The 14,541-nt window shown below is 31.1% G+C and overlaps 1 pseudogene; it reads left to right on the forward strand.

Annotated features, from left to right (window-relative positions):
- The first annotated feature begins 3,864 nt into the window (after positions 1 to 3,864).
- LOC107458957 (zinc finger BED domain-containing protein RICESLEEPER 2-like) overlaps positions 3,865 to 14,541 on the forward strand; it is a 20,525-nt pseudogene continuing 9,848 nt past the window's right edge.

The following is a 14,541-nucleotide window of genomic DNA, read 5'->3' on the forward strand; positions in this document are numbered from 1 at the left end:
TTTTATAATGGTTAGTGTTCTCTGAAATTTGTATTTTGTTAATTTTAATTAAAAATATATTTTGCCAACTTTTATGTATTATTTTTATTTTAGAATAGAAATATTAATTTCATTATAAAATTAGTTAATAAGATCTATTCAAATATCTAAATTTAATATGATCAGATAATATACAAAATTAATTTAAGTTGAGGTCTGTTTTAGTAATTTTTTATTTAAAAATGATTTTTAGTAGCATAATCTAAACAATATTTTTTTACTATAACCTATTTTCATATAAAGATTGCCAAAGGTAAATCACCTTAAGATAAACTTTTCATCAAAATCATGTTTGCAAAATCAATTTTATGCCAATTTATATAGTGTAATGCAAGCACACACCTAAAGATCTCAAGTCTCCATAATTATTTAATAAAACTTAATATTAAATTTATTTCTACATATCTTGCATTAATTTAAGAGACTTCTTTTTGGTTCTTCACAACAAGAGGATTTAACTACTTCAATTTTAATTTTATAATTTTTTTTAGGTTTGGCATATAGTTAGTAGTAATCAACTTCATAATTTTTTTTGCATCTACATGCAACTTCAATACCAATTATTCCACTTTAATAAAACTCGTATTCTTTTCTTTATGTAACTGAAAATACAGATATATTTATTTGTCGATTTACCTTCTTTTAAAGTTAACTTCACTTTTCGCATTAAATTCAGTTGAAATTATTTTTTAACATGAATATTATAATAAAAAACCCGTTTCGTTATTATAACAGAGGTCAATAATTAAAAAATTCTGCTCAATTGGTTCATTGTTAATGTAGGCACTACTCATTCCTTAATATAATAAACGAATCCTATTTTTTTATTACTCTATGCTGTTTTTGAAGACTACATTCAGATTTCATACATAGGTAATTTTCGTATACACAATCCACGTTTATCCACAAATTTTTTTTCACTTGCCAAAAGAATTCACTTTTAACCCATTCACTACTAATAGTCCTAGCCTGTTAGTCCAATACTCTAAGAAAGATTACATTTCAGCTCATTAACATTTAATTCATGTGACCCATTACTCCATTCTACCAAAAAAATTAGGCCTCTTCTCTCCATTAATTAATCTACGTAAGTGAAATTATTGTCATTCACTAACTCAACCAACACTGCAAGGAACAGTACATGTCAGCTTTTTATAGCAGTGGTCACATCAGATTCCCTTTCACATGTAAGGCGCTACAGAAAAACACGTCAAATCCACATGTGTGGATGTTCAGAATAACCACATCATAAAATTTTCTTTATCGTATAACTTAGGATCTCAGTATTTTATTCAAGTGAAGCTTTATATTATTTTGAGTTGAATAAAATCTCAAATATAACATATATAAGAAAGGTATGTTGAACTTCCTTTACATATACAGGTAATGACATATGTGACTGGGAGAAGGAGTAGCAGCATCGCTGCAATCAGCAGTGTTTGCAAAAGTAGGGCAACCTAAACTTGAATAGATAAAGGTTTACAACATGTATAGAAAATTCTGCAACTAAGTGGGTGAATGAGTAGCTTCTGCTGTTGTGAGAAATTCTATGAAAATATGTTAAATATATACCGATCTTGTTTTTAAGGAGTTAAAAGAGTAAAAAATGAAATTGAATCAGTATTTGAAGAATATTTGTATGATATGAATGCTTCTGCTTTAGAGTTGGTCTTTGATATAAAGTATAATTATTTTATTTCTTTCCTCTTCACTTGTTTTTACCAAGTCAATAACTTCTGTTACACAGAATATCATGGTAATTGCAGAACAAGTGATTATAGTGTGTTAGAACATATGTGCTTCCACAATTTGACATTGAAAAATATGTAATCTTATTATTCTTCCTCTTTTTTAACTTTTAACCTCTTTTTAACACAATAAAACATTGCATTACAAAAGTCAAACATTAAAATGGATTACTTTATGTCTTCATTTATAACATTTTTTTTCATTCAGAGTAGCATAATTTTTAAATTATATCAAATTATCTAATAATTTTAAATTATTATAATCAAATGAACAGTCTTAAAACCAAAGTTATACAAAGTTATTTTTATTATCCCATTGATTGGTAGCTAGTAGCCTAGCACCTTTCAGTCTTACTTCTAGATTTTAGAGTAAGTGATGAAATTATTTTTCTAATTTTTTTTAGTTATTTACTATGAGTTTTATTTTTTTAAGTAGATTAACATATTTATTTTTTGTTGAGATTTGGTGAAACGGCTTAGTATATTAGCATAGGAAGAATGTTTTGACAACTTGGACATGCGGATTGAAATGCCATAATCATAAATTCTAACCTGATTTTCACTATTTGGACACTTGAAAGCAAGCATTTTTGCATCACATATGCTAACAAAGACTTAAAAAACTAAAGACTACTAGAGTTAACAAAATTTTCATAGAGATAATCAGATACAATTTATATGAACAAGGATATGTTGTTGTGCATGAGAATGATGATGGATTTTTTCATGAGGTCACTAATATTTAGCTTGGTATTTTTTCTATGGTGTTGTTTAATTTTAATTGAAGTCTTTGTCTCATTTATTTGGCCTTATACTGTCCAATAGTAGAATATGACATTCTTAACTTTTTCTTTGAGAGCTAAGAGTGGTCGAACATAACTTATCTTTTGATCTTCACGATGAGGCTGTTCGCAAACTAATCCTGCATACTTTGTTACTTCTAGCCAATCCTATAATGCAAACACAAATTATGTTTATTCAAGAGCAAGATTGAACCTTTAAACAATTCAGCATTAAAAGCACAATAAAGAATACAAATATTTGTTTTTTTTTAACAAAGGGAGCTCAACACAGTAAAGTAGAGCAAAAAGGAAAACACAACAAAATACATGACATAAACACAAATAAAAAGGTATAATCCATTGTCATCTCTGGCATTGCCATCAACAACCAAATGGGTCAACTCCATACCATTTCCTGTAACTCAAAAAGGTCATAATCTTTACTCCTTCAACACTTGTCTCTGAGCTCTGAAATACTCTACTATTCTGCTCCAACCAAATGTTCGAAATAACCGCAAAGAAACCTATCAACCATTTCTTTTGCTCAGACTTGCAACTTGGCACACCAGTCCAACTCTCAAAGAACTCTTTAACGGTCCCCGAAATGGACCATGCTCTATCAGCATACATTAACCAAGCACACCACACCTGCCACGTAAACTCACAGGCAAAAAATAAATGATGTACAAATCCTATATCCTTTTTACTCAAAACACATATATTGTCATTATGATTAATAATGCCGAGTCTACTCAGCCTCTCATTCGTGTTGATCCTGCTTACTAAAACAAACCATGCAAATAGTTCAACTCTTGGAGGAACAAAGCCTCTCCAAATGGAACTAGTGAAGCTGTAACTCGTAATGTCCTCTGAGAGAGTCTCTTTTTGCAACACCTGCACAAAAGAATTAGTAGAAAAAATACCTTTTTTTATCAAATTTCCATACAAATGAATCCTCTCTATCAATTGATAATCTTACAACCTGTAACCGGTCGTGAAGTTGATTGAGCAACTCTAACTCCCATTGGAATAGTTTTCTCCTCCACTAGAAGTTTCATACCCACTCTAACCCATCCCGAAACTCACAATCCCCTATTACGAATTCTTGTTGATTTGAAACAGAGAAGAGTCTCGGAAAATTATCTTTCAAAGAGCCACCTTGTAACCAAGCATCCTCCCAAAAACAAGTGCTTCTGCCATTTTCCATCTCCATAGACAAACCACTGATCATCATATCTCTTACCTGTTGCTCTTTAATATTAAGCTGGCAAATATCTTTCCATGGGCCCCTCTTGATGGCAAAGGTTGGTTTGACAACATCACAGTTGGGTCCAACTGATTACAAGAGCATACAACTTTCTTACAAAGCGGTCAGTCCTCCTTTGAGAAGCGCTACCACCACTTAAACAGAAGCAACGCATTTCTAATTAAAGCATCTTCCACCCCCAAGCCACCTAGCTTTTTCGAAGCTTGAACTACCTCCCATTTCACCAGTGGTATACCGTTATTCCCATTTTCTTTACTCCACAAGAACCTTCTCTGTAGTCCAATTATCTTTTCTGCAGAAGTTGATCTTGCTCAATTAAATCCAAAATCCTCAATTAAAAATGAAACTAACTAAACCCAATCATGGACAAGGGCTAAAATCCAGAGGCTGACTTACCGGAAGAAAGAGCTGCCAATGGTGAAGAGACTGACAACAGCGATGAAGAACGATCTTGCTAGAGGTAACAACGAAAACTGAATAGCACAAAGGCGATTTTGTCTCTAACAACCTTGCTGGATGGCGATGCGATGAAGACGGCGATGCTTCTGCCTTTTCGGAAGAAAATTTTGCCTCTGACGGAGACGATTCTCTTCTGACACGACAAAGATGGCACACTTTTTCCTCTGTTACAACGATTCACCTTAAGCTAGGTGTCAGGCGCACGACGAGGTTCTGCGGTGACCTTGAGATGTTGCCCCTCCTAGTTGGCCTTTTTGCCATACCTGGAGAAGATGAAGAAGAGTTTTTGTTTCATGTGTTTTTTGTTTTCTTTTTTTTGGTATGAATAACGGGTTTATGGGAGCATCAACAAAATTAAAGCAATCTTTTTTAATGTGGTGAATAATCAGATGTGTTCCTGTATGGATAGCCGATTCCAAGATATAGCTAGTTGAGTTGCAAGTTCAAGCTCGCCTCTCCTTAGACCAAGGGGATTATGCGTTGGCTTCCTCCAAGAATGGCGGCGATGGACACTTGCAAAGTCACTCCAACGCTCATGTAAGTAAGAGTGTGAAGTAATAGGAATGATATTCAGAGTGAATCACGTACCTGTGACCTGGGGAGTCACTTATATTTATAAAGTTGTATTTGAAATGGTTATCAGCATTTTCGTAACTGTTTTAAAGTGTTATAGCTGTTCATGCGGTAACTGTGTTTTGGGATTTGTATAGAGAGATTTGCGGAGAGATTGATGCCGATTTGAGTTGGCACGTGGTTATTTGATTTTATCGGATAAGTCAGTTAGGAGAGCAAAAACATGTATTTCACGTACTACTGATGTAGGACGTGTTTATTTAGTTTCAAGCAGATTTTGATTTATAGGTTTACTTGAGTCGAGTTATAGCCAACGGATCATAGTCCCCAAGCTTGCCCTGTGAAAATTTTCAATTAAACAGGTTGAGCTTATGAGTTTTTGTGATGTTATAAATTGGAATGATAAATATAGCTTAGAATAGTGATTGTAATCATAGTTCAGAATAGTAATAGTAGTAGCCCCAAGCTCAACTTGTTGTATGAAAAAATGATAGTCATGCTTGGAATTTGATGTAGGTAAATAGTAAAGTAAAAGAAATTTGAGAATGATTAGGAATAAAGGTTAAATAAGGAGGATAAGCCTCCAGTTTAATCTGATGGCATGAAGAATAAAATATTTCTTTGAAAAAGATATGTAGTATGCATCGGCTTCATTTTGACTGATTTCAACTTATAGATACAAATTTGTTTGGAGTTATTAGCCCGAAATATAAGTGTCGGGTTGTTTGGATTGAATCAGACTTTATAGAAGAAAATATGATTGAATTTGTTCCAATGTATAACTGTCGAATTGTTTGGATTTGGTTTTGATGGAAACTGTTTGTGCTTTTGATGAGCTGGTACTCAACATTGTTAGATGAACTCATTTTCTTTATATATGCGATGCTTTTGCTTCGATATGTTTATAAACTTCCTGATGATGTTTGAGTATAGTGAGGTTAATAGAGATAGCATGATTTGTATGATAATTGTTCTGTATGTCCGTTGATGCTTTGGAATAGTTTGATAAAAAAAAGTGTTTTTGACTTATAAGGCGTAGAAATATTGATGAGAAAAAGAGGTAAACGTTGACTTAGTTTGGCAAATGTCAATAAATAATTATACAAGATAGACTGAGTGATTTGGCAAATATCAATAAGTAATTATACAAGATAGGCTGAGTGATATGTGTTGCTATTGAAATTATAAGATTGAATAGGTATGACTGGTAGTAATTAGTGAAGACTGTTGTTGATAGGTCAAATAGATATGTTGGTTGTTGTTGAGTTGTTTGAAAAATTGGTGAACCGATATAATAGATCGATTTGGAATTGGACATAGTATATTTGGAGTTGTACCAACTTATAGATCGATTTGCTTGAAATTATTCCGACTCATAGGTGTTGGGTTGTTTGAAATGAGTTCGACTTATAGATATTGGTTTGTTCGAATTGATAAATAGCTTGGTAGCTTGTGCATTTAAAAACCAAAATATAGCTCGATTTTGATTAGTTGATTAAGCCGAAATGTTTGTTTGTGGATAGTATCTTCCAACAATAGAGGAGTAAAATTCGTGATTTGCTTGAAAACCAAATTATAATTCAGTAAGGAGAGCTGAATTTGAATAATAGTTTTGGATATTCTTTTAGATAAGCTTGAGCGGTTGACTCAATGTCAATAGATTTGTAATTTACTTTTGGAATTTGACCATCCCAATTGTAAGTTTATTTTAGTATGAAAAGAATTGGTGATATATAACTTGGTAACGTGCTTTATGGGGGAGTATATCTCGGTCGAAGATTTGTATATGATTCTGAAGATTCGTGGCAGAGCGGTTTATGTTTATTGTGTATGAGATGACTTATAGATCAATTAGGAATGATGAAAATAATTGAAAAAATTGAAAGTAAAAGAGTAAAGATATTTCATTAATAAAGAAATAATACATCACCATTTTGTCGTCTTATAAGCTAGGTCGTGACACATGTCTTTGTATATTGGTTTTGGTGTCGAGTGGTCGTTGGAGAGTGCATGGCAGTACTATTGCTGTAAATGGTCGATAGCATACCAGATATGCTTAAAGAAGGTCAATCAACAATGAAATACAGATTGATAATATTGATAATATACAATTAAATATAATGCGACCAAGGTTATTATATGAAATGGTAAGATACATTAAGGTAAAATGGTTCAAGTATATAGGTTAGTGTATATCTTATAATAGGCCATGTCGTATTAAATATTAAAGTAAAAGAATATATAAGCGGTTATTCACCTCTCAATTGTCATTTAATTTAATTTTTGGATTTTTTTATTGTAAATTCATGTTTTGAATTCGTTGGTTAAGACTATAACTGAATTCCTTTATTACGGGAGCAAAATAATTGAAGAAAATGAAAGAAAAAGACTTAAATAAAATAGTATGGATTAAATACGTTTCCTTTATTGATAGATTTAGAGTGACTATTACCACAGTCATTATTCCTTTATTGATATGTTATAAGAAAGAAAAGAACAATTAGTATAAGAGTTGTTCCTGTGTGAATCTGGATACTCGAACGTCGTTTGCTTGTTGGGCAGGCGGCGTTGGATACCTGTGACTGGGTGAGTCACCTGTATATATATTTTGTGTAATCATCCTTTTTTCGGTTATTCGTATCTTGTTTGTTTTGGTTTTGACGGTGTCTTATTAGTTGTTATCCTGATTTGTTGGAGAGATTGTTGGGGAGGGTATCTCTACCAGTTATATCCGGTTCCGAGGTTATTGCGGTTGTGGCCAGAGTTTGAGTAACGGATCAAGAGTAAATGTTGTGAAGAGAGTAAAACAATATGAGATAAAAAAATAAGACAGAACTCGTATTCCCAAGTAATATATGAATTTTTAAATGGGCTTGAAAAATTCGCTATTACTAAAAGAGTAGAATAGATGATGAGTCTTTTTGAACTAATATCTTAAAAGTACGAAATTATTCATGTTCAAATTGTTTAGATCTTATGAAATTTTATTCTTGATCAAAGATAATGAAATTAATTTTGCTATTTGGTCAAATAGTTATATAATCTTACGAAGGCAATATTTTTTATGTAAATATAAAAACCGAAATGTGTAGTATGTAACTAAAACTGCATACCGCTAAACAATGTTATCGAAAAATTCGAAATTTATAGTGCGTTGCAGGATTTTGCTCTTTCACCATTAATTACATCCTGTAGAAGAAGGTAAAAATCAGGCAGAAAAGATAGTGGGGTTAGATATATGACGTCATGGTGGGTGCCAAATGTTCCTGTGTGGATAGCCGATTCCAAGGTATAGCTAGTTGAGGTGCAAGTTCAAGCTCGCCTCTCCTTAGACCAAGGGGATTATGCGTCGGCTTCCTCCAAGAACGGCGGCGATGGGCACCTGCAAAGGTACTCCAATGCTCAAGTAAGTAAGTGTGTGAAGTAATAGGAATGATATTCAGAGTGAATCACTTACCTGTGACCTAGGGAGTCACTTATATTTATAAAGTTGTATTTGAAATGGTTATCAGCATTTCCGTAACTGTTTTGAAATGTTATGGTTGTTCATTTTGGGTTTGTGTAGAGAGATTTGCGAAAAGATTTATGCCGATTTGGGTTGGCACGTGGTTATTTGATTTTATCGGATAAGTCGATTAGGAGAACAAAAACACGTACTCCACGTACTACTAACTGATGTAGGACATGTTTATTTAGTTTCAAGCAGATTCGGATTTATAGGTTTACTTGAGTCGAGTTATAGCCAACGGATCAAGATGTATTTTTGTTTTGTTTTTGGTAAATTATTTAAAATTTAAATATATAAAATTAGAGTTAGTAATTCTAAAATTTAATTAATTAAAAAGAGATTTTTTCCAACACAATAAAAAAATATTTAGGTCTTTTTATAAATTAAATAAAAATAATTTTTATTTTTATTAAATTATAAAAATATTTTAATAAAAGTATATATGTTATATATTTAAAAAAACAAAAATTTAATATTGACTTTGATAATATAATACATGTGTCGTATTTTTATTTGACTATTTATTATATCGATACAATAATTTTGTGCGCATTAAATACGCCATTTTTTATGAACTATTAGATTTTATTAAATAAAAATAAAAAAATGTTATAGAAGGAGAATATTAATAACCTTTATAAATATAAAACATATTAAAGCATACATTCATGAATGTATTTTAATTTAGACTATTTTAAAAATGATAAATATAATCTTTTGGTTTAAATTAAATAAAGGTTTAATTATTTTGTTAGTTCCTAAAATTTTACTAAATTTTTAATTAAGTTTTTATATTTTTTTTAATTGGGTCCCTACACTGCTTTTAATTTTAAAATTACGTCCTTTTTATGTTAAAAATGTTAAAATTAACATAATATTTTTACCAAAATACATGCGGTAAAAAATTTAATTAAGTTTTTAATTATAAATACCTTCAATTTACGAAGAAATATTCGGTTAATTCTAATATTTTTTACATTAAGAAGGACTTAATTACAAAATTAAAGCAGTATAGGAACCCAATTGAAAGAAAAAAAAATCTAGAGATCTAATTAAAAATTTAGTAAAATTATAAGAACCAACAGAATAATTAAACCTTAAATAAATTAAACATAAAATATATTTTTGGTGAAAAAATAAACATAAAATATATAAATACATACATACATAAGTATTTTTATTTATTAAAATTAATTATTATGTAATTTTATTTTTAATTACAAAATATGAAATAATTAAATTATTTTATATTACATGTTAATCTAATCTAACTTATATAATCCATCATTATAAACGTCAAAATAAGCTGGCATATAACCCGGTGTCGGATCCAATACTGATAGCAGTGAATTAGTGTTTAACTGATTATAGACTAAGTAAATTTAAAACTCACTTAACTATTTTAAATAATAATATAAAATTTGAATCATCCTTCTAATTTTTAAAAACTAGTACATGTATTTGTATCTTGCACAGAATAATAAATAAAAATATATAAAATATTTTTTTAATTTTTTAAATAAAAATATGCATAGTAATTTTTGTTAAAAATTGATGAAATTAGTTAAATTTAAAAATTTATCTATTTTCAATATTAAAAATAATAAAATCAACGAGTAATAATTTTATTTATGTTTAAAATATAATAATTATTCACTAATAGTAGTTAATATATTAACAAATTATAATGAATTTGATTTAATAGAATTATTTATTTGTGTTTGCACACTTTTAAAAGTTAGAGTATTTTTTAAAATTAATTTATACTTATCAAAATTTAAAAATCTAACCTAACCTCATATAATAATAAAATTTAAATTTATTCTTATATTTACGCATATTATGATTTTTTTATTTTAACAATTGTTGTTTCTATGCTTATTAGAAAATTGTAAATTTATTTTTAATTTAATTTACTAAATTTAGGTGCTACAACTTTTAAAAATATATTTTTTAAAGATCAAATTTGATAATTTATTTTCAATAATTAAAAAATTTAACAAACTTATAATTAAAATTTTTTAATGATATTTGATTGAATTTCCTACATATACAAGTATGAAAAAAATTATTAATTTTAAAAAATAATATAATTATTAAATTATATATTTTATAATAGATCAATTCAATATGAAATAAAAATAGTAAAAATCAACTAATATTAGTGGCCGCATTTTTTAGTAGTTTTGGCAGATTGATGGAACAAGTTCAACCCATTTTATCAGTTCTAACTTTAATATTAGTTGATTTTTTCTATCTTTATTTTTTATTGAAATGATCTATTATAAAATATATAATTTTATAATTATATTATTTTTTTCAAATTTAATAATTATTTCTATATTTGTATAGGAATTTCAATCAAATATTATTGAAATTCGTTAATTATCAATTTGTTAAAATTTTTAATTATCGAAAATAACATATCAAATTCGACTTTAAAAAATATATTTTTTAAAAGTTGTAGTATCTAAATTTAGTAAATTAAACTAAAAATAAATTAAAATTTTTTCAATAAACACAAGATGCAATAATTTCTAAAATTTAAAAAATTATAATATACACAAATATAAGAATAAATTTGAATTTTATCAATATATGAGATTATGTTAGATTTTTAAATTTTGATAAGTATAAATTAATTTTGAAAAAGCACCCTAACATTTAAAAGTGTGCAAGCACATATAAATAATTTCATTAAACCAAATTAATTATAATTTTTTAATATATTAGTCACTATTAGTGAGTAATTATTATATTTTAAAAATAACTAAAATTATTATACATTAATTTTATTATTTTTAATATTAAAAATAGTTAAATTTTAAATTTAATTAATTTTATAATTTTTTAACAAAAATGATTGTGCATATTNTTAAGATGATATATTATTATTAAAAATAGTTAAGTGAATTTTAAATTTAATTAGTCTATAATTAGTTAATCACTGCTGATTCACGTATTAGTATTGGATCTAGGGGTGTTTAAAACCGATCCGGACCGAACCGAAAAAACTGAAAACCGAAAACCGAAAAAAGTGATGTTTTGCGGTTTTTCTGCGGTTCGGTTCGGTTTTCGGTTCTTGCCACCAAAACCCGAATTGAACCGAACCGAACCGGTTCTTCAGAAAACCCTAAAATTAAAACTACCCCAACCCCACCCCCCCCAAACGCGCCCACCCACAGGACCTCCGACCTCACCACCTCCGACGTCACCGCCTCCACCCAGAAAGCCTCTACCCAGCAGCGTTTCTGGGTTTTGTAGGGTCACCTCACCACCTCCGACCTCGCCGCCTCCACCCAGAAAGCCTCCCACACAGCCACCGATTCAAGTGCATATGGAGCCCGAGCCATCTATTCAGCTAAACTTTACTGATGCATTCTTGCCTTGTTGTTGGTATTGCTGCTTGGTGCTTGCTGGTTAATGGTTATTGTTCAATGTTCAGTTTGTTCAGTTTGTTCAGTTTGTTCAGTTTGTGACTTTGTTCAATGTTCAGTTTGTTCACATGAATACAGAAACGGGCAAAACAATGGGAAAATAGTAAATAGTTTGCCTTTTGCTTCAGATATAGGTGAATGATTGGAGTTTTTTTTTAATTTATTTGTAGGATCAAAGTTTTGAATTTGGCTTCTAAAATAGAGGCTTTCAGTTTCTGGTTCCTTGCTTGTGTATTGTTTGGTTTATTGCTATTTATTGCCAAGTTCAATTTGTTGGTATAAAGGTTTATTGCTTGTTCATTGCTTGTTTGGTTCATTGTTGGTTTAATTTGAGATTATCAAGTTTTGTTCTGTTTAGTGTTTAATTTGCCAAGTTCAATTTGTTCATTGCCAAGTTCAATTTGCAAATTCTGTTTAGTGTTTATTGCTGCCTTGCTGGTTTAATTTGTTCATTGCTTGTTCACATTATCAAGTGCCAATTCTGTTTGGTTTATAGCTGGTTCAGGGCTGGTTTAATTTGTTCATTGCTTGTTCACATTATCAAGTGCCAATCCTTGCTTGTTTATTGATGCCTTGCTTGTTCATTGCTTGTTCACATTATCAAGTGCCAATTCTGCTTGGTTTATAGCTTGTTTATTGTTTATTGTTCACATTATCAAGTGCCAATTTGTTGGTATTCTGAAATTATTAAAAATTATCTTAGACCATCATCAATAGGCCATGTTTGGTTAAATGTTGTGGAAGCCATGATTTAATTATGCAGTTAGCTAGCATGCGTTGTATATGAATTCAACAGAAGGTTTTGTGGGCGTGGATGTGAACATTTTAGAAGGTGCTGAATTTTGTTGAATTCAGCTACACTTTCTTGACTTTCCATTTTTCCTATGAACCCTTTATAACGTTCCTTCAATTCCCTCTTAATCAATTCATTTTCATTGAAACAAAAAAAAAACATCAATTAATTTTCACTATTCCGCTAACTATATATATTTTCCTTCTGTGTGTACGTTTTATTTACTTATTTATCTTCCTATATAAGTATATTATATATATGTATTAATTAAAATGTTGGGTTAGTTTATCTTACTTATAGCTGGTTTATTGCTGCCTTGCTGGTTTAATTTGTTCATTGCTGGTTTAATTTGTTTATTGTTTGTTTTATTGCTTGTTTATGTAGTTTGACGTCAGTTCAAGTGAGAATATGGGCGATACTGGATTGCCTCCAGTTCCTATTCCGAATGAATCAACAAGCATCAGATCTCCGACTGCTTTGCCTTTTGTGCCAGCTCCTCAACGAAACACAAGGAAGCTTGCTAGTAGAGGCCGAGGGAAAAGGCGGGCTGTTGAAGAAGCTCCCGTTGATGACTCTGCTGAAACTGGGACCGACGAAGGTAAGAGAAAACCTTCTAGACCTAGGTCTTGGACATGGGATCACTTTACTAAAGATGAAACTAGTAATCCACAGTATCCTAGAGCTAAATGTAATTGGTGTGGGGCTAGTTATGCATGTGATACACATAAAAATGGCACTAGTAACATGAAAAAGCACTTGTTGTCGCAATGCAAAAAATTTCCGAAGGAGGCATTAGATCCTACCCAAAAGATTCTTTGTTTTCAAGATGTGGTAAAAGATGATAGGAAAGGGATAGGTAGTTCACTTTCTGCCGTGTCATTTGATGTTGATCGTTGTAGACAAGTGCTTGCTAGAATGATTATTGTGGATGAATTGCCTTTTTCGCATGTTGAGGGGGAGGGTTTTCGTTATTATATGAGTTGTTTGCAACCCAAGTTTCCAATTTTTGGAAGGCTGGTATGCGAAATTGTGATCAGTACTTTTCACAACTCAAATAATCCCCGGTGATGAACCCAAAAGCTTGGTGTTCAATACCATGGCATAAACACAACTTCGCACAACTAACCAGCAAGTGTACTGGGTCGTCCAAGTAATAAACCTTACGCGAGTAAGGGTCAATCCCACAGAGATTGTTGGTATGAAGCAGTGATTCTTTTGCGTCTGTCACTAACGCCCCGCCTTCAGGAGTTTGAAGCACGTCACAGTCATTCAATCATTGAATCCTACTCAGAATACCACAGACAAGGTTAGACCTTCCGGATTCTCTTGAATGCCGCCATCAGTTCTATCACCCCCAACCATGGGGTTTAGAGACTCATGCTATGGAAATTACACAGAGAAAGGTGTAAAGTGTCCTGAGGTACAGATACAATGTCAAATGATCCTATTAATAGTAAACTAGTAGCCTAGGGTGTACAGGGATGAGTAAATGACTTAAAAATCCACTTCCGGGCCCACTTGGTGTGTGCTTGGGCTGGGCATTGAAGCATTTTCGTGTAGAGACTCTTCTTGGAGTTAAACGCCAGCTTTTATGCCAGTTTGGGCGTTTAACTCCCATCCTTGTGCCAGTTCCGGCGTTTAACGCTGGGAATTCTGAGGGTGACTTTGAACGCCGGTTTAGGCCATCAAATCTTGGGCAAAGTATGGACTATCATATATTGCTGGAAAGCCAAGGATGTCTACTTTCCAACGCCGTTGAGAGCGCGCCAATTGGGCTTCTGTAACTCCAGAAAATCCACTTCAAGTGCAGGGAGGTCAGAATCCAACAGCATCTGCAGTCCTTTTTAGTCTCTGAATCAGATTTTTGCTCAGATCCGTCAATTTCAGCCAGAAAATACCTGAAATCACAGAAAAACACACAAACTCATAGTAAAG

The sequence above is a fragment of the Arachis duranensis genome, chromosome 7 (assembly GCF_000817695.3).
Source record: "Arachis duranensis cultivar V14167 chromosome 7, aradu.V14167.gnm2.J7QH, whole genome shotgun sequence".
Taxonomy (NCBI): domain Eukaryota; kingdom Viridiplantae; phylum Streptophyta; class Magnoliopsida; order Fabales; family Fabaceae; genus Arachis; species Arachis duranensis.